Source organism: Corvus moneduloides, chromosome 4, assembly GCF_009650955.1.
Source record: "Corvus moneduloides isolate bCorMon1 chromosome 4, bCorMon1.pri, whole genome shotgun sequence".
In the NCBI taxonomy this organism is placed as follows: Eukaryota; Metazoa; Chordata; class Aves; order Passeriformes; family Corvidae; genus Corvus; species Corvus moneduloides.
This window is the reverse complement of record NC_045479.1, coordinates 3,209,576-3,233,130: the sequence shown is the minus strand read 5'-3', so window position 1 is coordinate 3,233,130 and position 23,555 is coordinate 3,209,576. Positions and strand designations below refer to the sequence as shown.

Below are 23,555 nucleotides of genomic sequence, written 5' to 3'. Positions count from 1 at the left end.
CTGCACCTTAAAAGGGCAATGAAAAGGGAGGAGAGGGAAAAGGGAGAGCAAATTGGTGCATTCCGCTCATTATGAATAAAGTATAGTTATTTAAATCAGGCCACTCCACGGAATGTCACATGAGCTAATACTTCATTTCCACCAGTTTGAAAGCCCTGCTTCTCAAGGGGAAGAGCCTTTTTTCAGCAGCTATCCACTCTCGCAGCATCCCTGTGTTATTTACAGAGAAATACACGGAGAACATCTATGAGGGTAAACGCCTAATCGTGCAAGAAGAGGGGCGCTCTCCATTCTCACTGAAGATTGCACAGTTTCAAGACACTCTGCAATTCACAGGGTTCTGATCCACGGGTGTTACTTAGCAGTAGTGAGTCTAGAAGTCTATAGGGAAAAATATTCAAAATTTTCCTGATGTTTACATGTTCTCCTTCAAAAGAAGCAAAAGTGTCTGTGGCTGATAATTCTTTGTTTCATCCTACTGTTTCCATTACTGATTTACAGAAGACATACACTGGGACCCATAACAATGTGTCTACAAATTGTTATTAATGTTCATCTTTCAAAACCAGATGAGTTTATTTTGAGTTTACTGTTTGGAGTGTGTTGTCTGTCTCAGTTTTTGTCTCTCACGACCAGGCAGACCATTTTATCAATAACAGCAAACAGGCAAGAACACTTTTAGACCTTAACTACTTTGCTTTTATTTTTTGGGATCCCAAACCCTCGATTTTTAGGGGGGTTGAGGTCCAAATTAACAGAGGATTACTCTGCAGTGGTATAACAGCTAGTTGAACAGAGCAGCTTTGACACAGAGCAGAGCAAGATCTGTGGGTGCTGTTGAGATGCATATAAAAAAATCAGTGAAATCTGTGCAAAACTTTGGTTTAATGATAAGTATAAACAAACTCTGTATTAATCTCTGACAAGCAGATGTGCTAAAAGGATTCTGTGTGTTGTCAATGATGATTTTCCTCTGATCCTGAGCAAGCCTGCTAGCTGGCTGAGGTACTGGGTTGAGCTCATTGTCTGGTTTGTAAAAACTGGCCCTCAAACACTCTCTTAACAATCAGCTTTCTGTTAGAGGATGAAGGAGAAGCACTAAGCGAGTCTTGCTCTTCAGGCTGAGCTGACTGACATCGGGGCTGCTTGCCCACTCGTGTTCCTGGGTGCAAAAGTTCTGCCAGGCATCTCCTTTCCGGAATTCTCACGGATGTAGCGTGAATTGCTGTGTTTTATGGAGAGGGAAAGCTGGGTGTCCCTGCCTTGCTTTCACATTCCTGCTGACACCCAGTGGCTTCCCGGCACAATTGCACAGCCTCCTCGGTAGCGGCGGAATAATGAAAGTCACGGCGGCATTTCAAGGAATTTCAGTGAATCTCACGGACATCGACGGCCTCCTCCTTTTAATCACTTTTTAGAGGGAAAAATAAAGAAAACAAGGGGAATGGCTTGTTTGGAAATACGCTGCAGGACAGCACCCGGGCTGTGACAGTCCCGCTCTATCGGTTGGGACCTGGATCCGGCTTTGGAAAGCATAAATGATCTCAGGAAAAACCCCAGAGGAGAAGCGCCCTCTGACTCTTGCCTTTTCATGCAAGAAGAGGTGAGGAATCGTGTTGTGACCGCAAAAGGCATTTGAGCATAAACCAATTTTTCACAGTACAATATGCCATCACCTCCAACCCCCAAAAGTTTTCATGTTCAGTTTGAGGAAAAGAAAAGAAAAAAGCCTTCACACAGTTTCAATTTTCTGTACAATAAGGTGATTTCCTATAGAAACAAATTTCATACCCTGCCAACTATGAGTACTAGGCCCTCAATATTAGTGGATATTTGATATTTTCTTTGGGTACCCCTCAGCCTTTGGTAAAAGTCCCAAAATAAAAGAGCCCAGCTAAGGATCTTAAGCCTGGCCTATTATTGCTTTCTTAACAACAGCCTTTTCTGCTTCGGAGACAGCTGTCTTGTTACTCGTTCTAAGCGAAAGAGGAATGGGATTTGTATAAAATCCCAGGCATTTGTATAAAAACTCATTTATGTTCAGGATCCAGCTTTGTGAATGTAAACAGCGGCTAAAAACAGCCTTCATCTTTTCTATTCCAGAAATAAGGAAAAAAACCAGCCTGTATGAAGCATATGGTATTCACTCAAACTTGATCATCCAAATGTATTAAATGTAAAAAGAGTGAAGTAAAAGCAAAGAAGTATCAAAAAACAATATCAAACCCCCTCCATGGTCAATCACAGGCTAAATGCAGCAGCAGTGCAAAGAATGTGCAGGCACAAGGCGTGTGCCCACACATCGTGCATTTTAAGGACTCACCAGCTAATATTTCCTATCTTTTTCCAGAAGCCATACGGTAAACAGATAGCACTAACAAAGTCAAATATTAATAACCAAGAACTGCACATCTCCAAATCCCCTTCCCCCAACCAGCAAAACCCATAGAAATTTACACTGACCAAAGCAAATAGAAAATAAAAGTCAAAGCACTTACATGGTTGACATTTAGGGATAGAACCAAGTACCCTTTCCATCCTTTTGAATTTCCTAAGTTATAACATTAACAGAAAATAAATACACATTGAAATGGAGTAACTCATGATCGTGACATACAGTCACTGAGAAGTTACGGTAATAAGGTTTTGAAACAGAACATCCCAAGAAGAAATTCTGAACTGTCTCTAGACAGCTCAGATCAATTTAGCATTTTGTCACACTCTTAAGCGATCTGGTTGGCTTTGTCCACCCGGAACAGCTTTCTCAGTATAATTACTTTCCAGCCACACAGTTCTTTCTTTTGAGGAGCAGCATATTTTCAGCTCTCCCAACGCTGTGATTGATTTCTGGTGCGATGGAAAGAGAAACGGTTTGCAGAAGCATGAAAACAAATCTACAAAAATGTTGATGCAGGGGACACGACTCAGCCCTTCACCTAAAACCTGAATGATGCTTTGGGGAATGTAGAATTAAGGAGGTAGAGAAAAACATCTATTTCGCATTTTATTGATGTTTCTGAACCTTGTCTAGTTTCAAAAGTAGATACTCCAGAGTAATACATAGAAAACCTCTCAGCATCAAGAAACCATTCCTTCTAGCCAAAGTAGCTGAGAAAATGACACTAAAAATGGTCCGTGTGCTTTCTTGGTTGTTGAAGAGTCAGAACCCACAAGTCCTACTCACAAAATTGTTTGAGACTACTAACAGCTGTCTCAATTCTCACATTTTTGTTGTGCAAAAGAGACAGTCACTATATTATGCATTTTTTCACCTTCTACCTTTTGCTCCTTGTTTCTTGAAACATGAACTGAAAACTGTGTGACATCTTGAAAACTTATTTCCCACTGAATTGCATATTGAATTTAAATTTTGTAAGACTGAATGAAGCTTAGCTCAGAATCCGCAGGCATTATTATTAATCTAACTAAGATTTTGTTAAGATGGAGACTGGGAGAGGACTTGGATGCCTTACAGACTTGCTGGTTCACCAATTATTAAGGCAATGGCCCTTGTTTACTGACACTAATAAATTCTGTTAGTTCATGCAGATGAGAAGCTGGTTTAAAAAATAGTTGAGCCAATGTGAACTTTTTGTCTTAGTGGAAGCATTGCCTTTCCTTCACCTCTTTCTTGTCTGTTAATTTCCATTGTCTCATTCCATGAGGTACTTGTTTCAAAGGATGAAATCTCAGCTTTTTAAGTGCAAGAGTAAAAGCGAAAATATTTAGACACCAAAAGTGAGCTATTCTTTTGTGAAAGAGATTTCAGTGTCCTTAAGAGGGTGTGAATGTGGTGAGAACTTTCTGTTTATTTCCTCCCTGAAGTGGAAGAGACCTTCCTGGGTTTTGAGATTAACTCTGTATTTCTTGATCTTTTCTATTCTGTGGTAGGTTAGGTGCTGATAATCTTTGTCTTTATGGTCTTATGCAGATTCACTTTGCCATTGATGGATCATTAGAAAAGCACTAACCTAGCAAATATGCACGCACAAAAACCGGGTGTGAGAAACTCACAGCTGTGCATAGGATCATAGAATCATTCAGGTTGGAAAAGACCTCTAAGATCGTCATGTCCAACCATTGACGAAGCACTGCCAAGACCGCCACCAAACCAGGATCCTAAATGTCACATCTATGGGTCTTTTATAATGTATCATATTCCTTGTTATATACAGGCATTAAATAACATTTTGTACCCTTTGAGATTCCTGAAGCCACTAAAGTACCAACCCAGACAGGAGAAATCTTGGAATATACTGAAAATTTAGACTAAATTTGAAGAGTCTCTTTTTCTTTTAACTAACTTTATATGTTGCCTTTTACCCTTGCAACTTTCTTTTCTCGCTGTGTTTTTATTTGCATTGTGACAGTGCTTGGAAATCATTGGTGAGGACTTCTCTGGGGCCAGAACTACACAATACCCCACCGAAAAAAATCCCTATGTGACTTGCAACATGAATATAAAATGCTGAGTGGCTGTATAGATATAGACACACAAGTGAAGAAAAGGGTGAGACTGCATATTTGTATAATCCTTGCCTCTGGTTTTACAAACAAGGAAAAAATAAGTACTGCTATCTCAAAATTTTCAGCGTACACTGAACATGTAGTTATCTCGACAGACTTCTTCCCCCTCACTGAAACTCCCAGGCTTAATGTATTTTAAATGCTATTATAAACAAAAGTCAGGATCTAAATTTGGATTTGTCTAGCATATGAGGCTTGTTTGCCCTAAATTAGGAAATTAGGCCAAATATCAGTCAAAACTCACCGCAGATATTATTGGGGAGTTATGTAGTGCTCATAATTTTAGTATCAGTTATAAATTTTCTTGATGTTGTTGATAAGCTTTTTGGTGTGGGAATCAAGTTTGCTTCTGCCAGAAGAATGATGGATGCCATCAGTGCATGACAAGTTATGGATAATTATACTTAAACTAGCTGCACTACTTTCTGTTAACTATGCATAGGAGATAATAATAATTTAGGGAAAATACGTTTAATGTAGGCCTCATTTTAGGGAAGGAATGTGTAAAACTGCATCCAATTTCCAAACAGGTGAATATATAAAAAGACTGAGTAACTGCCTGTGCAAATGAGAGAGAGAACTTTCATGACATATTGTAGATGAGATTAGGTGCTTATTTATAAAAGCAACAACAACAACATCAAAAAAACAACCCCTACATTCTTAAAGGACGAGAGGAATTTGTTGTCTGTGGTGAGGTGCTGTTGGGTCCATTTGTCTGCATATGTTTGGCTAATACATTTTAACAGATAGTGCTTTGCTTCCCATGACAGGATTGAGATCTATAGCTGTACTGACTATATATTATTTCAAAACCAAATAAACACAGAGAATCCCTATTTCTGTGTGACAGTACTCAGACAGATAAGTAACAATAAGAGGAATGCATGTGCTCTAGAAATCCATTCATTCAGAAAGATCCCAAAGCACTTACTAGATTATTAAGAGAAATCACTTGCACAACCACTTTAACAGTAGCAATGTAGCAATACTACCCAGATGTCTGTGATGAGAGGAATGTCTTGTCTTAGTCATTATCCCACTGCACTCTATAGATCATCAGTAACCTCTACAATCGTTGCTGTTGGTAATTGGCTGTAAATATGTTTGAGCTATAGACAATGTATAGAAGATGAAGCATGTCCAAAGCCTGATCCAAAACTCCTTGGAGTAAACACCAAGGGAGTTTTATAGGCTTTGACTTAGTCTCTCAACTTCCTTGGGACTACTCAACTTACTTGGGACTTCCATGGGACTACTTGATTGCTAGAAGAAAACTGTGTTTTTCAGAGCAGTGCTCTTTGGATGTGACATATAAACCATGGCTCAGGAATAGTTTGATTCAAAATTACCATGGGAAGGAGAATGCACAAGGTCTCCTCAACAGCCTGAAGTGAGCTGGAATGTCAGAGCCCTGGCTGCAGCAGAGGATGATGCTCTTGAAACAGTGATAACAGAGTAAGCAAGGTCAAAGACATCAAGAGCAGTGCCTGCATGTCCACAGGAGATAGGTGGGGTGGTAGTGAAATTCTTTCTTAAAGCAAGAAAATACAGAGGGTCTGCTGGTCATATGGATTTTCATTTTTGCCAGGATTGCCACTCCCAGCCAAGGGCTTGCACATATTTTGATGCTAGAAGTAGAAATTTGAGTGCCTAGAGTCCCATGCAATTTGAGTACTGAAGACAGGAGTTACAAACATATATGTAAATTAAACCTGTCACAATCTGGTTGCAATATGTTGTCATATTCTTCATAATGTGGACATAAATATATGACTCATTGTGAATATATTCCATTATCTTCCCTCTGAATCCCATTAACTGTTTTACATTAAACCCTAGGTAGTACTTGTTTTACTCCATCATCAATTCCAACAAATCAGAGATGGTGACAGCACTGCCTCAGTTGTACCATCCCAGTGTGAACATTGGCATATATCAAAGGACTGTTAAATTATCAATGTCCCTCTGATACCACTCTGATTTTCAAAGTCAGCACATTCTAGGGGCAGTACAATAGTGGCAGAGCAAGATGTGACAGGGGCCCATCTCCACTTCCCTGACTTGCACACTTGGCAGCATAAAGTGAATTATGGCAGCTGATGGCTGCTCTCCCTCAGAGAACAGCACCCAGAGACTCACCAGCCAGGTTTCTGAGCCTCTTTTGTAGGAGGATCCGTGTTAGAGAACAGCTTCCTCCTCCGCCACATGTCAGCTCACCGATCCATCCTCCCTTTACATGGTCCCTGTGTGGGATGCTGCTCCAGGTTCACCACCTGACTGGTTTCTCAATCTGTAGGAATGTTTGGCAGCATGTCAAGGTGTTTGGATGCCAGTGAGACAAAGCAAACAGTGCTGAAGTACTGAAGAAAATTAAAAAGTTAGCTCTCTGTGTAGTATGTGATTGAGCAGACGGGAGTATTGGTGCTCTGTGCAAAGAGCCACAGGGAGACATTGGAGAAGGAGTCATTCCGAGAGCTATGTGATGATATGTAGATTATTTTGATCAAAAAGTCCCTTAGAAATCAACTTACTATGCTGCATTACAGCAATAAATTTTGTTTCTTCCAAGTTACTGTAGCAGCAAAATGAGCAGTGCTTAATTTAGTAGTGAATCAGCATTTCCATTCTCCTTCTTTTTCCCACTTTCCAAACTTAACAAGAGTTTTGTGGAAAAGAGTCAGACTCTACCAGAAAGCAAAGGCATTCATAGGTTATGCTGGAATGAACACACATTTGAACCAGCTTTATCCATCCTTGCTTTTAATGGGGCCCTGAACTCAGCAGAGGCTGTTAGGTCCTTTTGTAATACAGATTAACAATAATACTAAAGTTCCTCCCATATCTCAGTCCTCCCAAAGAGAGAGACTTAGGCTAAGATACTTTAAAGCTCTCCTTAGGCTGTTGTGAGTTCAGTGTGAAAGTACATCCGTTGCCATCTCACGTTAACACTTAAGGCTCTAGAAGTGGGGGCCTTTTGCTTTTACTATAGCTTGTCAGATTATGGAACTGAGGAAACCATTGATCCCTGAAGGATAAAAATCAGTGGAAGGCTCCTTAAAAGAAAAATGCAGTATATTCAAACAGCATTAGAGAAAGTCCTCTCTTTGTAGTTTGAGATGTTGAAGGTCAAGGGAAAAAAAAATAAAAAGAGCCCCACATAAAAGTAAAAAAAAAAAAAAAACCAAACAAAAAAAAAACTTTAGGCAAAGCAGCCATTGCCAAGTTAAAGTAGAAAAAAAAATAAAAATAAAACTTTAAAGCTTTTTCTGGTGTCTGTCCTTTGTTTTTACAATGTTAGCTATTCAAAAGGAAAAAATGATTAAGCTGTCTGCTTTCAAACTGCTGTATTAAGGTGTTGATAGTAAATAAAATGTCTTATTTGCTGCTGAAGAGCAAAAATGTGAAGGTCATAAAAGACCAAATGAAAACTTTAGGAAAATCTTTGTTGAGGAATTCTGAATTCTGATCTAATTGAAGAGAATGCCATCATTTTAAATGGAAGTCAGGTCCCCGTATTCCTGTGGAAAAAAGACCAGCTTTGGAAACTTTAGCACTGAGCTACTCCTGTAATGCTAATAACATTAAGTTATTCCTGTAACTGAAGTAACACTTTGCAATGGGAGTGAGGAACACTGAAGAACCTGGATGTGTTTTTCCCTGGGTAGGCTTGTGAATTGCCTCCTTGCCATGCCTTGTGTTACATCCTAATAAATTACATTAGTAAGGCAAAACTTGGCATTTCTATGTCAGAAGTTTGAAGGGGGCTTTGGTTGGTGGAGGCTTTTCGAGGGGGGCAGGAGCAGGGAATGGGGCCATGTCTCTAACAGAGTACTGCTCCAAGAAAAGCCAGCTCTGCTTCCAGGCATGCAAGTTATCTCCTGCAGGGTCTGATCCTCTCCCCATGGAGAGGGATAAACCTCCCCCAGGCTCCAACCTGTGCAGGATCAGGATGGCAGCGTCCCCTGGCACAGCTCATGCTCCAGGGATCATGTGTGGGGGTTCCAGTGCAGAAAAAAAGAGGGCAAACAACTCACTGAAAACTGTAAAAAAAGAAACTCAGAAACTCACTCAGAAAAGTGAGTTAGGACTTGGGGGAAAAAAGAACCTAGTGAGGTTTTGTAAAAGGTCTCTTAACTTTCTTTCTTGTGGTCACAGTTTCAGACACTGAATGTATCTAGAAATTAATTAATTTCTTACTTTATGAACAGACTTTCAAACAACACCACTTTTTGTGGGTTTTTTGGGGTTTTTTGTTAGTATTGTATTCTGAGGAGCTGCAGTACTCTTTTGAACAATAGCAATGGGATCTGGGTTTAGTTCGGATTTTTTTCCCTTGACAAACTCTTCTTTTCAATACCTGCTCTTTTTACTGCACTGAGCTGGGAGAACACTGTACTTTGAACAAAGAGCTAAAGCACTTTTTTGTTTGTTTGTTTTTCACATACTAACCTCTGGCTTTTTGGCCATGCTCAAAATATGCTTGCTTTATGCCTGTCAATTTAAATGAGTTTTGTTTTAATTTTTGCACCAGATGAGTTCACGTTGTGGTCTTTGAAAAGGCCAGGCAGAGAGTTTCCCAGAAACCCAGCATTTCCAAATAGCCTCTTCAAGTGGAATCACTTACTGCAATTTAAATATTCGAGCACTTTTATTCTAAAGTTAATATTGTTTATAGGAAGCAAATGCAAATAAGTGGTAAAAACCTTTTGGTATTAGGTCATTAAAAATCCATTCTTGACTTCCTGCCCACAACTACATCTTTTTTCAGACCTGTCACCCATTTCGTTTAAGCACTTAGCTTTCTCCTAATGAATGAATTGGCATTTCATATTACCTTATTATCCTATAAAGCAAAATGCATACTCAATAACATTAATGGTAATTTCTCATAAAGACACATTATCGATCCGGGTGCTACCTGTAAGCATTGAAAATTGCAGCCTGCACACAGAGCTTTTCACATCTGGGCCTGAAGAATTAAAGAAAAATTAAATTTGACAGCAGTAAATTCACAGGCACAATCTAGGCACCAATTTATATGCAAAATGAAATGCTTTATGAAAATTTCCTCTATTTTCTCACGGAGATTTGGGAAAAAGATTTCACTAGATGCTTCTTTCTCTAATATCCCTCTACTTAAATATTATACTGCAGTCACTGCAGACTCCCTTTGATGTATAAATAATCAAGTTAAATTATGTGCAGCAAGGAGACTAGTGCTCTGCCATTCTTATTTTACAAAGTAATATCTACCCTAGAGGGTCAAATTTCCCTGACAAATTCTTAATTACTATGTTGCAACAGAAGCAGAATCTATTTGTGCATAAATCCCGGGCATTCCCATGTGGTAAGTAACTAATATTACCAACCATTTCACTTGGCCTGTTCACTGAACTCCATAATTAGATAATACTTTTGATGATGGTACATTTGAAGTCTTAATCCATTTAATTTTTTATGAGATTTTTTTATTTTAATAGGGATATGTTAGTGACCGCTGCCTATTTAAAAATCATTAAAATTCTGTCCACAGCAGTAATAAAGATTAAAGATTACTAATATGGCATTCATAACCTTTCTGGTTTTCTAGAAATCTGGGGCTTAAGGTAAATGTTAAAGGTCATTTAATATGTTAGTCAGTAATTATAATCCTGGGTAATAGGTTCCTTTTCTAATTATCCTGGTATAAAAGTTCTATTGTTTGGGTCTATTCTTCTGATTTTCTTATTTGGATTTTAGGGGGAATGAGTAATCCTGGAATTAAGTTTCTGAACATTGATGAAAGTAGGTAATGCACAATGATTAACTGGATAAAAGCCATATGTTTGAATGCCGCATAATATCTTGCCTTGAAGTTACTTACAAAAGATGCAGCATCCCCTTCCAGGAGAAATAAAGCAGAAAGGTCACTGCAGAGATTAATACCTTTTTTTATTTTAATATCAAACATTGACAAATAAGATAAAGGCTTTGTGAGCAAGCTCAGAAGAAAGTGAGAGTGGTTAAACACTAGATGGGAGAGAATCCTCGAAAAGTCTGCCGGTCATTTGAGAGGCAGGAAAAGGAAATGTCCTCCTTGAGACCCCAGCTCAGGAAAACCTTCAGGAATGAGTTTCATGGAATGCAGCACACTCTGCATGTTTTCCTGGGATGCAGCTTGGATCTGCACCTTTTGCCCTGTGATGCAAGTGGGATTGCTGAGGCTCACTGAAGAAAATGTTCTTACCCTTCTGCTCATGACAAAAAAAAATCGATGTGATTTTGTCTTAGAAACACACTTGTTTTCTATGATATGGATATTCTGCAATGCCTTTCTTCCTTTATCTAGAAGGGTACATAGATGTACATTTGTGATGTTTTTAGATAATGCATTAAGAACATTTACATACCAGGACCTGAATTCTGGAGTAAGCACTTAAAAATGTATTTGAGTGCAATGTATTTGATTTTAAATACAATTTTAAGCTCCCTGTAAGTTAAATGTGTCCTAAAATGCTGTCTTAGATCACAGTGCCCTGATGGATCACTTTGGAACCTGAAAAGGGTTCAAAAGGGATATCAATCCTCCTGCAAAACTTAGATTCCTGGGCAAACGTCTTCCTGTGAGCTGTGGATCTCACACCACCACGAGTGCCATAATGCTCTAAATGCAGGAGGAAAAATGTAAGGGAAAACTAGGACAACAGTAAGAAAATGTCTTTAGGAGGTGACCTACTCTTTACAGTGTTTTTCAATTTTATCACAATACAAATACATAATAGCATTAAAAAACCCTTCAATGTCACAAACTCTTGTTTCAGCAGTAATTATATCTCACTAGCTGGCTTTGGGCAAGTCACTAAGGCCGTGTTTGAAGGGCAGCTGCAGGTCATGATTTTTCCATGGTCACTGAGCAGCTTCTTGAGCTGCAGATTTGTGCTGGAGCTGATGTTCTGTACTTTTTTAAAATCAAGCCTCCAACGCCTTAGCACGGAAGTAGAAAAAAATGTTGTCAAACGCATGAAAAATCTGGTCTTAGTATCTCCATTTTAAAAGGATGACAGTGATATGATCTGTTGAGGTGGTATGAAGTTAAAATGGTCAATTTTTATAAGGCATTTCCCTTTACAACAGAAAGGCAACTGCTAGTACTCCAGCTGATAAAACCACTGAAAATCAGAGCTCAAATCTTTTGCAGCAGTCCTTTATTCTTGAAGACTTAGAAATTCACAGCCTCTTGTACTTAGAGTTATTTTGAAGGAGCTAAAAAGCAGACTGATGAATATAATTTAACTATGATTGGTGAAATTTCAAGAATGCTAAATCAGAATTGTATATAAAACCTTGATTAAGAAATTAATCTCCTATAAGCGTTCCCTTCATATTGAAACCCAAGTAGCAAAATCTGAAACTTTCTTGTAAAGCAGCAGTAGCTGACTTGAGAAAAAGTTCAACTTCCTGATTTTATCAGTAAATCCATGTGAGCAGCCTTCTTTCAGAGCTTTTTTTAAATACTGGAGTGAAGAGTTTGTTAAAGTTCTGATTCTTTTATACTTTTCTGCCTCTTTTTTTTTTTTTGGCCTTTTACCTAGCTGCAGTTTCCCAATGAGCCTTTCATACCAAATACTACACAGTATTCATTTGAAGGAAAAGAAATGCAGCCAAATCTTTGTGTTGACACACTCATAATTTATTCAATTCACCGACCATCTGACAGATAAAATTCATGGGCTTCTGAACTAAAGAGCCACTCAGGTGCCAAATTAACAAACTCAGGTGAAATTAGTAATAGTTATGAATATTCACAGGAATATCTGGATCGGTTTCTACCTAAAGAAAGACCATTATCAAATGTTAACTCTTTAAAGTGCATGTCTGTCCCAGAATAGAGCACTGAAAAAGGAAGATTTGTACATTGTGCATCACCAGCTGAGCTTCCAGTCACTGCAATGACAGTCAGGTGCTGCTTGTCCCCAGGACCTGCATGGCACACCAGGACCAGGCAGTCTCTGAGCAGTCTTGGCGCCAGCCAGGCCTTTCCAGACCTTCTCAAAAGTTGGAGCAGCTTCAAGACTTCATCTAATCTATATTTAGCTAAGATGTTTTGCCTGCTCTTGAGTCAGGATGCTCTGCCATGCTTCCTTCCTACATCACATCTCCCGTGCTAGTGATCAAATGTAATTGGACCTGCTTTGCCTGCCCCAGCTGTATTCTGTGCAGAGAGCACCCTTGTGGATAAACCACGTCTTACACAGCCACAGCTGCTTAAGGGCTGATGCAAAATGCCTCTGCAAAGCATAAAAAAGAAAGATTTATCTTACGGGATATTTATTTTTACTGTCTTGATATTTAGTACGCACCTTCAGAGAGTTTTCCTAAAATATTTTCCATTGTTCTGCAGTGTGAGTGAAAAGGGTAGCTAGAAATTTTATGTTATTTGGTCATCTGCCACTTAATACAGCTGGGAGGAAGAGCTGGATTTCATGGGGCTGGGGAGGAAAGATCCACAGTGAATAATGATTGAATACAGTGGAAACCTGCAATCACAGCAGTGGGTGCAGCCAGGCTGCAGAGGAGTATTCCCGGTAATTCTGTCAGCCAAAAAGTCAAACTGCTCAAAGTTTGTGCGTGACTTTTAGGGGAGGCACAAGTCATTGAACTCCATGTTGTCTTCTTGGATGTTAATCCGAGTACTGTTCCAGCCATCAGCAAACCCAAGGAAAAGTAAATTTCACCATAGCCAAGAGCTAATTAGATTACACACAGTAACATCCTTAGTAAAGCTATGAGATTTGCATGTGGGGCCTGGGCCAGTACATTTTCAGAACAGCTTTGTTCATTTGGTAAGAATTAGGTTGATAACATCTAAGTGTATGATGTTTGTTGTTTCTAAGTTTGGGGCTGTAAATGAGCAGCTGATGTAAAGGAACAGCTGGGAAACTCAGAAATGATGCAATGAAACACTAATTCTTTCATATAGTTTACTTCCTCAAAGTTTTAAATTCTTGGTGCAGAATGAAAGAGGGAAAAAACACACAGTGTTTTAAGCTATTTTTCAATGAAAAGATTTTTAAATCTTAAATTTGTTTTACATCTATGTGTATCTTTTCCACAGTTTTTTCTTTGCAAAATTTTGAAGTTTTTCTCTGTGAGCATATAACATACTACTGCACCTATATATGTGTCTACAGAGTCTTGAGGTTGGCAAGACCATATAGGCACAATTTATAACCTGTCTTAAAGATCTGAGGATTAATTCAACAGCACAGAGCAACATAATTAGAACTATCAAAATGTTACATTTCATCACAGATTATTGCTTGAAAAATTTATACAACAGAAAGAAACATATTCCAGTGCCCTGTAGCCATTTCAGAAACAGCAGAAGACAGTACCAAAATGCACATTTTCTGTGAAAAATTCACAGAGACATATATAGGTTGGTCTGTCTTCAATCTGAGGCATTGAAATCTAAATTCAGATTTGACTCTGTTAGTTTTAATAAACTATACCTTAATACAATATTCCTGGTTTAAATGTTGAATTACCCAGAGAGGGGCAAAAAAAATCACAACATTTAAATAAGTGTTCATTTTTCCTACTTGAATTCCAAAATTAAAAAAAAAAAAAGTCTCAGTTTTATTTTTAGTAAGTTGATGTTTGCTTTTTCTTCTTTTCTTTTATAAATCTCCCCTTCGAGTGACTCCTCACCTCTCAATCATCTTAACAGGCTAAATTCTGAAACTAATTGCTGTAGCTGCATTTGGAAGGAGGAAAGCAGAGTGACCAGATACAAAAACCTCCTGCTGGTGCCTTATAGGCTGGTGTGGAAGAGCAAGGCTGGCCCCAGCAAAAATAACTGTTTGAACTTTCATGAGAAACGCAGAATTATGTTCCTTTAGTGATTGCTTCACCTGCTGTCTGCTTCATGAGCCATCCTGGGCTGTGAGCACCTTTTCCTTTGTGGTTTTGAGGCAACAGCTGAAGGAATAATGCAGGGAACTCCCGAGCTGTAGCAAAGTGGGGGGCCCTAGCAGAGAGCTGGGATTAGCAGCTTGCTGCTGAAAGGTGTTGGTGTACAGAAAATTGTGTCTTAAATGTCAGCAGGGCTTTGTGACTTGTAACAGTTCTGGTAAGAGAGGAACAGAGTGCTAACTGAGGTATAGGTAGGAATCACAGTAAGTAATGCAAGACTGGTTACATGCAGAAGTGCCAGAGAAAAACAGGGAGAGACTCAGAGAGGCATAGGATGGAGTCACTGGAGTAGTGATAGTGAATAATTAAAAAATATATAAACTTAATAGACTTTTTGTTTGATAACTAAGTAAACTGTCTGCTTGCTGTAACTGAATAGCCAAGGATAAGCAGATAAGTGCTATTTTGCCTGCATTGGAAAAGGCAAAGTTCTGCACTTCTGTTGTTTTCCACCTCTAATGGAATGCAAATAGCAGGAATGCAAATACTAGGCACCACTATTGTATCACTCTAATTACCTTGTGTCTCTGCTTTTTTGGTATTTAAAGACCAACAGAACTTGGTTTCTTGCTATGAATTCACGTGAGTTATGCCTACAGAGATTGCTCAGTTTCTGAATCAGCAGGACAATTACAACCAGATTTTTTTTTTTCCTTTCTTTGAATCACAGCAGTTAAAAATCACCTTTCAGACACCTTCTTATTCCCCAGGCTATAAAATACTATGAGGTGGCAGAGGAGAGATTATTTAATTCAAATGAACAAAGAAGAGGACAGAAGAGAAGGCCCACTGTTTGGAGGTTAGTGTTCTCACCTGAGCAGAATGAATTCATAAACTCCATCCAGTTTTTGCTCTTCTGATTGCATCCACATTTCACAGGGGGACACAGTCTCTAATGGCCCTGCCATATCACCTAATGCAGTGCTTTCTTGTTGGCTGTAGGAAGTGATGTTTGGGAGGTCTGGAGGTTTCACACTGCTACTACAGCTGTAATAAACCCAAGTGCATCATTGACTCTACTGTGGTGGCAGTGTGGCTGTGGACAGAGCTTGCCTGGAGCTCAGGTGCTTACCCACTGGTCAGGGCAGATGATAATGATGCTAAAGGTCTTGTCTTCACTCTACAGTCCCCTGATTCCTGTTTATTCTCCTGAGGATGGAAAGTGAAAGGACTGAAACCTGAAACCTTTACTTTTAAAGATGCCTTCACTGCAGTGCCTGGGTATCTCATTGGGTCATTGCCTGTCTGACCATTTACTTTTTTTTTTACAGAAATTTTCCTGTCTGTAAAATTAAAATGTTGTTACTGATTGCAACGGAGCACCATAAAAATTATTTCAACGGTTATAAACCCCTTCTGGAATCATATGGTGATAAGTATTATTTGTACACAAGGACCTGAAAAGGGGGCTGTTTTGTATGATCTAAGGCTACTCTGTTGTGTTTGTTTTGTTTGTGTATCTGGATCATAGCAATAAACTCAGTTTAGAGAGCAAACATTTGATAGCGTATTTTGGTGCTCAAAAACCCCACAGGTGCCTAGGTACATGCAGATGTGAAGGAATTAATGAACTTTTAAATAACAGGGAAACCTTTCTGTTCAGAAGAACGGGTATCCATATATTTAAATTTTATACATATGCATATTGCCACATTCTCTTTCAGCTAACCTTTGTGTGAGAGGAACTTCTGCTGATGTCAAAGGACCTGGAGGACATTAGCAGCTGATACTGGTGCCTGTCGGGTGCTGTTGGGTTTGTCTCCCCACCACTAGGCTGGCTTCCCTCACTACTGCCAGTGACCTTGCAAACAGCTCCGACAAAGGTCGGAATGGATTCATTGATCAGCCAGGCCAAGCATATGACAGTCTGTGCCTTAATTGAATCCCAAAAGGGGGCAGACTGGGTTTTTATTACAGAGGCCAGACGATAGCACTCATTAAAAGCTCCACAGACTGTGTGGTTTACTAATTAGTTTATTATACAGACACCTTGACGATGGGCAAAGTTGTCATTTTGCCCTTTATCGCACAGGGGATGTTGTTAAAAGTTTAATCAGCTAACACTGACCAACTTACCTTGGCAGGCTGTGGACAGTCATTACCGAGGTCACCCCTGCTGTAGCAATTCTGACAGGGTCACAGCATGAATCTCCAATAAAAAGCACGTTACATAAGGTAAGAGTGCACCTGAAAGGGAACCAGGAAAAGAGATGCGCTCAGCAGGGAGTAGGAAACAGATGGACTGTTAGGACAAGTGAAGCCTGTTACGGTTTCTCTTTGCTTACATTGTTTAACATATGCTTTTTGGAAATATGGGGAGCTCTGAGCTATTGCTGTGATATGTTCATTAGAACACAAGATAGCCTGAACCAAGCAGTGTGTGAACAGGCACTGAGTGTCTCTGCTCTGGCAAAAGCAGGGATGATTTCGTTAGTTAAGCAAAGCCTAGCACCCAGGTAATGTGCAGAACCAGAGTGGTAAAAGAACAGGGAAAACTGAAGATCGAGGCAGCCCAGATTTCCCTGCAATATTGTTTTCCCTTTCTTCCAGATTCTTCTTTCCTTCCAGAAGAGACTGAGGGGAGACCTCATTTCTGTCTACAGCTTCCTTGTGAGGGGAAAAGAGGGGCAGGCACTGAGCTCTTCACTTGTGACCAGCGACAGAACTTGAGGAAACAGCATGGAGCTGAGTCAGGGGAGATTTAGGCTGGATATCAGGAAAAAATTCTTCACCCAGAGGGTGGTTGGGTGCTGGAAGAGGCTCCCCAGGGAAGCGGTCACAGCACCAGGCCTGACAGAGTGCAAGAATATGGTGTGGTTCTTGAGGTGTTCTATGCAAGGCCAGGAGTTAGGCTTTGATGATCCTTGTGAGTCCCTTCCAGCTCAGGAGATTCTATAATTCTACATTCAGGGTAGTTTTGTAATGTACCTTTAGTATCTTTATTCCCTGCAGGTGTGGGAATGTGCTACAGCTCAGAGAAACTGTTCATAAGGTTACCTTTACTTAGTTTTACTACAGTGACATCTGGAAGTCCCAGCAGTTTTGTAATGTAATGGGCCCATTAATACCCAGCCTTACAAAAAGAAATGCCCTCTACCAGCTCTGTATCAGAATACATAGAAGTGTAATTAGATATGTCAGATTAAGGATGGTCTAAAAAAACTGAGGCAAAATCATAAAGGTTCTTGATCTCTTCAGAGTCTGTTTGATTAAAACATACTACAACTTGATATTTTTTCTTAGGAACCTAGTTAAAAATAAAAATAGCTTTATCTGCCTGTCAGTCACACCTGTGAGGCAACTTCCATCAAATCTTAGACTGAACAGCGGTTTTAGTTCCTTCAGGTCTTCTGGCAGTTGGTATTTTCCACAACTGCTGGTAGAAGAGAACGATTTTTAATTATTCCCTTGAGGGAAAAGCAGGGAACACAGCAGTCATTCCAGCTCTTTCATCTCAGCTGGCTGGCAAATCAATCAGTCAGGGTGCCCAGTGTACCAGATCAGCCATGGCATGTGCTGTCTCTTGATGAGCCACAAAGAAACTCAGGTAGGGGGCACAGAGTGGATGGCAAACCTGTGGTAAAACACGTGAAGAAGAGCTTATCTGAGGGCAGGATGGGGAAACATCATCATTTCATGGGGAAGAGCTGGGGAAGATGGATGACACAGGCAAATAAGTTTAGGACAGACTCATAAGAGGGGTGGAAAGAAAAAGAATATGTTGAGGTTGGTATCTGTAGAGGATATGTGGCAAAATTCCAGATAATATGAGATTTTGTTAATTTCTGTGCAAAAAATGGAACAAATAATTTCTTTGGGTGTAGAGCAGCGTGACATGAAAAGAAAATCACTTTACAGTCCTGAAGAGGATCTTGACAGAAAAAAAGTGCAAGTGATCCCACAAGGAATCTCCTGAGACTGAGGTTTCAGTTTACAGGGACAAGAGTACGCCCTAACATTTCCAACAGGACAAGTAATGGCAGGAAAGGGTCAGTTGGACATCAGGAAGAATTTCTTCACTGAAAGAGTTGCCAGGCATTGGCAACTCTTTTCAAACATTCACGATCAGCAGCTGTAATTCCAGCGTTTCAGGTCAGAAAACAGGAAAAAAAAGTATTAGATGTTTGGAATATGTTATCCTCTGGGAACTGGAGGAGTATATGAGATATATTGGATTTGGTTTACTCATATTTTCACTTTTTTATTTGGACATAGACATCAGCTGAAATTATGGCTTTGGAGAATGAAATGGAGGATTTGGTTGTTGACTGTTATAGAAACTTTCACACGGAATATCACTGCATATTTTTGAGACATGTTTCTTCCAGCCATATTCCATTAACAGTTGCGTCACACACAGAATGAAGGTGGAGAGGTAGGAAAACAGTTCTCTTGTTTCACTTTGACTTTTTTTTCTGTTACAGATGTCCAGTGCATCCAGTTTGATACTCCATCATCATGGATGACATGAATGGGAGAGTCCAAGCCAGTCGTGTTCTATCCAGCATAAATGAAAGACTGCTTCAGTCTCACTTAACACAAAATGTGACCTTGAAACAAACCACAGGAGTAAACAATGGTCCTGACTGTCCTATGCCCAGGGGAAGAATTTTGTCAGACCACTCAGTTGCTTTTTCCAGCCCAGAGACCTCGGCTCCTTTGCCAAGAAAACAAGTTCTAATGTAGGGGGAATTCACACACCTGAAAATCTCATGCTGTTCTGGAGCTGAGATATGGAGATGGGCCCAGAAGGCTGGTTTCAGCATCGTATCCCCAAATAAATGTATACAGGCAGGTAAAGTGCAACCTGGTGTGCCTCAGTGCATACTATTCATTTTCATTTGAACATTAGCATAAGGTGCAGTGGCAGCAGATTTGTATCTGTCATCAGAGGGAGTAAAGATCAATGAGTGTGTGCTTACAATATGTCCCGCGTGCAGCGCGTGGCGGGGTGTGCAAGGAGGGGACAGCGAGAGGAGCCAGCTCCGTGACAAACACAACAGATGCGCCGCTGAATGCTGAGGGCAAGAACAGAAAAAGAACATCGGTCAGACCCTCAGCTTGCTTCCCTCAGCAGACTTCCCTCACCCTCAGTTTTTACAAGCTGAGTTGGGCCTGTGCCTCTGTTCAAAACATGAATCCACTCCCATTTCTCACTCAGGAATCTGGCTGGAATATATTGCAACACCGGGGCGAGCAACGGGTCATGTACAATGGAGGTACCATTGCTAGTTAACATGTCTTGGTAGTCACCCCAGGAGTCTTCTCACAGTGACAGATTGCTCTGTTACAACTGCACAGGCAAATGCTCCATCATTAACTCACTTTAAAAAAAAGCTGCCTTAACTGTGAAACTAAAAGACTCCAACTTTTCCTTTTGCTGTAGCTCCCTCAGGCAATGAAGGAATTTGCGATGTGTGTCAATGAGACATTTGAAATCTCACACATTTAAATTGTCCCGACTTCAACAGCATTTTAAATACACTGAAACCAGCAGCATTTCTAAATTCAAACACTTACCAGTTTCCTTCCCACAAGCTTTCTCCTATGAGCCTCAAAGGCAGTAGAAAATGTTATTATGCGAACAAAGCATCTCTCTGTAACTGAATTAAATATAAATCCATTAAAGAGAGAGAGATAATATAATAATTAATACTTTGTACTACTATATTACCTTTCTTTTGCAGTCTAAAGGTATTAATTCAGCCTTAGCCCATGGTTTCTTTTCCCATTTTATAAATAGAAAAATTGAGGCACAAAGGGGAAAAGTGATATAACTCTTCAGTTAAGGCAAATCAGTGTCAAGGCAGGCATAAAATCCTGGAAATCTGGTTCTCAGTTCTGCCTCCACCATTCCAGCACCAACCTTCCCATGAGGCAAGAACACAATAGACAAATGGTACCACCAACAGGGTTATGTGAAGTGAAAATCAACAGTGGATCCTCAGTCCCCACATCTCAGCCTCAGAGAGACATACACGGCTCGGTGGAAAGACAACTCTAAGCAACCGCACAAATCCAGTGGTGGGCAAATTCCGGTGACTCCCCCGCATCATGTGTGGTATTTCTGAGTCTACATTAAGAAAATCCCATAATCCTATCCTCCAGTCTTTCACCATGCAAGTGGGTGAGGAGCTCCCATTAAGTTCAGCAGTGTGAGACTGCAATTAAACAGCGATTAAGAGTCACACAATGCAGCCCACTGGAGGGATGAGCTGTGTTCTGGCTAACGCGATCAGCAAACAAACTCTTTTGAAGTGCTTAGACATAGTGCGTTAGGAAAAGTACCCAGCACGAGGAATTACCACTCTGCCCTCACAAAGACATAAATCCAGGCTTCGCTTAGCCCTGGAGATGGATAGACCTGTTTATCCTCCAGAGGGATTTTACATGGCACTAGCAGGCTGCCCACAATGCAAAATCAGGCCTTTAATGATTGCTTGTGAGAAGTCAGAACGACAAAGCTTTTCATTAATCGTCCATTCCTCATCAGGCTCTTAATAGATCTATAAATGAATAAATACCCCAAGGAAATTGCTACTTTAAAAAAGGAAAAAATTGGGTACCACTTTGAATATTGACAGACACAAGAGTTGCCTTTTAACTCCGGAGTCATTCAACTTTTGTTGGAGTGTTACATAAAAGCTTTTAATTTACCGAGTACCTTTTTGTGAGTCGAGGGGATCATTTGTGACTAATGAAGAGCAAAGAACATTTTAATAATAGTGACAACTGGCTTTGATATTAATATTGTCTCAAAAAAAGTCTCTTTTGAAGTCTCTGAGATTAGGAAAACCCTTTATATTTTATCCAACCGTGTTAATAAAATTGCCTTGCCTACATAATGCTTCCTCCAAAGCAAAAGTAATTTTCCCCCACTTAGTTCCCCATGCTATCCTGTGGATATTTTTTTATGCATTTTTTTCTCACTTTTCATTTTTCTGTGCACCAACATTTCTAATTTTTTTATTAGTTTTCAGAAATCATATTTAAGTGAAAACCCAAGTGTAATGCTCTATTTCTGACAAGAACATATTTCATACTCTTAGAAATGGAAACCTTTTTGCATGTCATAAATATTTCTTGATACTTTTTCAGGGAGGAAGTAGGATGGTAGGGGTGCTGAATGGAAGCCTTCTTCAGGAAACTATCTGTTTTGTAGAAATTATGACAACAGAAGAGAAGGAAAACATTAATCTATTTTAGTTTTAGGGGTGTTGTTCTATGAACAACGCTATATGGATGTTACTTATGTATGATGGACCCTTAGATCATGTCATTTATTCAGGTGGACATGGAGTTGGCCAAAGCTAAGGGTAGGTTACTTCAGTTTTGTTCGTGAGTTCCACATCCCTACAAACTTCATTAGATCTCACAGGCTTGTTAAAATCATAGTGAAACAAGACATGTTTCTGAACTGGTAACACATCAATCTTTAGTCCCACTAAAAGGGATCAGCTACAAAAGACTAACATGAAAATAGTATCTCTAGCAAGTGTTGAAAACAGTAGAACAAGCATAGTTCCTCTCTGGTCTAACTTCTGTCCTTACTTAGTCTTTCATTTTTGGAATGAAGCGCTACTCAATTTCCCAATAGTTTTCAGAAAAGGTTACAAGTTAAAGCAATACACTTGCCTAAGACTCTTGTTGAGCCAGGACTCCATATGATGTATTGCAAGTCATGAATCATTTGAAGCATAAACCAGAAAAAAATTCCTTTTCTTCAGTTTTTTTTCCTACTGCCCATGATGTATTCCCTCCAGCTCTTCCTTAATTAGGAAGTTAGGACCAGTAATTCGTCTCCAGTTGCTTCCTCGAAGCAGAAGCAGCAGCAGGGACATTAACACAGACTGAACTGCAGATATTTTGCCATGTGCTCTCACCCTGTTGAGGAGATTCCCATCAGTCCCAAAAAACAATGCTGTCGCTCTTGGAACCCTTTCCCAAGAACAGACACCCTAGCAGTCTAATCAGGATGCAAGCACGAAACAGAACAAGTCTACAATCTTATGCTGTTTGAGAAGAAATCAACCTTGATATGTCCTTGGTATGTTAACTATGGCCCAGCTGTGTTATGGCCCAGCCCCCAGTGAGGAGCAGAAGGGTGTGAACCGCTTCTCTCTCTCTCCTTGGGGCTGCACATGTTTCAGGCAGTTCTGACCAGATCCAAGTCCAGTCTCCTGTTCTGACTTTAACTATTTTTAGTTAGAGGAGAGGCTGCAAGCTTTGTCCCACATTCAGAAACTCCAGGCATTTGATAAATGTGTGTAATTTTGACACAGAGAGAAGTTTGCTGGAACATAGGCCTACAGCTAATGTTTATGGACAAGTTTCTAACAAAGGGATGGTAGGCCTGGGCTGCTGACTCAGCCTTCCCTGTCTGTGTAGGGATGCTGTTGCCAGAGTAAAGATAACCAGGAAGGTTACAAGGGGCCACAGAGCCCCTGTGATCTGCAGGAGCCAGAGAACCCGCAGAGACTCATTCACTTCTACCTCACCTCAAAGTGGGAGGAAGAAAGGACCTCGGCGAGAGAGCGTTCAGATGAAGGAACCTTTTATGGCAGTTTATATAATGCTTCGTTTTGAATGACTGTGTGGTAACCAGAGCTGGGTGACTGTATAATAAGGCTCACTGGCTCTCTGATGGAAACTTTCATAAGGGAAAAAGTTACTGGTGAAAGTGAAGGGGATTTTGTGTGTGTGCTTCTTGTGCTGCTCGAGGTTTCATCTGGATTTCTAGTGCCTGCAAAATGAGGGACAACAGGGGAGCAGGCCACAAACCTTAACTCCCTGTGCTCTCTTCCTGAAAGTGAAGGAAGAGCATCAAAGGGAACGAGAGTGACAGACTCTCTAACTGAAAGGCATTCTATATTCTTGATTTAGGTCACAGCCATGGCTTGCATCACAGAGCAAAGTCTGTCTAATTTAACATTTATGAACTCCTCGTTTCCCGGGTGCACTCTTAAGTGGGCCAGGAAAGTTAGGGTGATAATGCAAAGTTACAGTCGTGGTTATTTGGTTTTTACCTTGGGCAATTTTAAACTTTCCGGGTGTCAGATGACTATTATGGA

The 23,555-nt window shown here is 40.1% G+C and overlaps 1 long non-coding RNA gene across 3 annotated transcripts in view; it reads left to right on the top strand.

The window, feature by feature from the left end:
• The window catches only part of LOC116443182, a 215,048-nt gene extending 193,724 nt beyond the window's left edge, over window positions 1-21,324 (top strand). For all 3 annotated transcript variants that reach the window (XR_004239769.1, XR_004239770.1, XR_004239771.1), the window contains 2 exons: window positions 15,155-16,659; window positions 18,909-21,324. This is a non-coding gene — a long non-coding RNA (uncharacterized LOC116443182). The remainder of the gene's footprint in view (window positions 1-15,154; window positions 16,660-18,908) is intronic.
• Window positions 21,325-23,555: the final 2,231 nt, after the last annotated feature.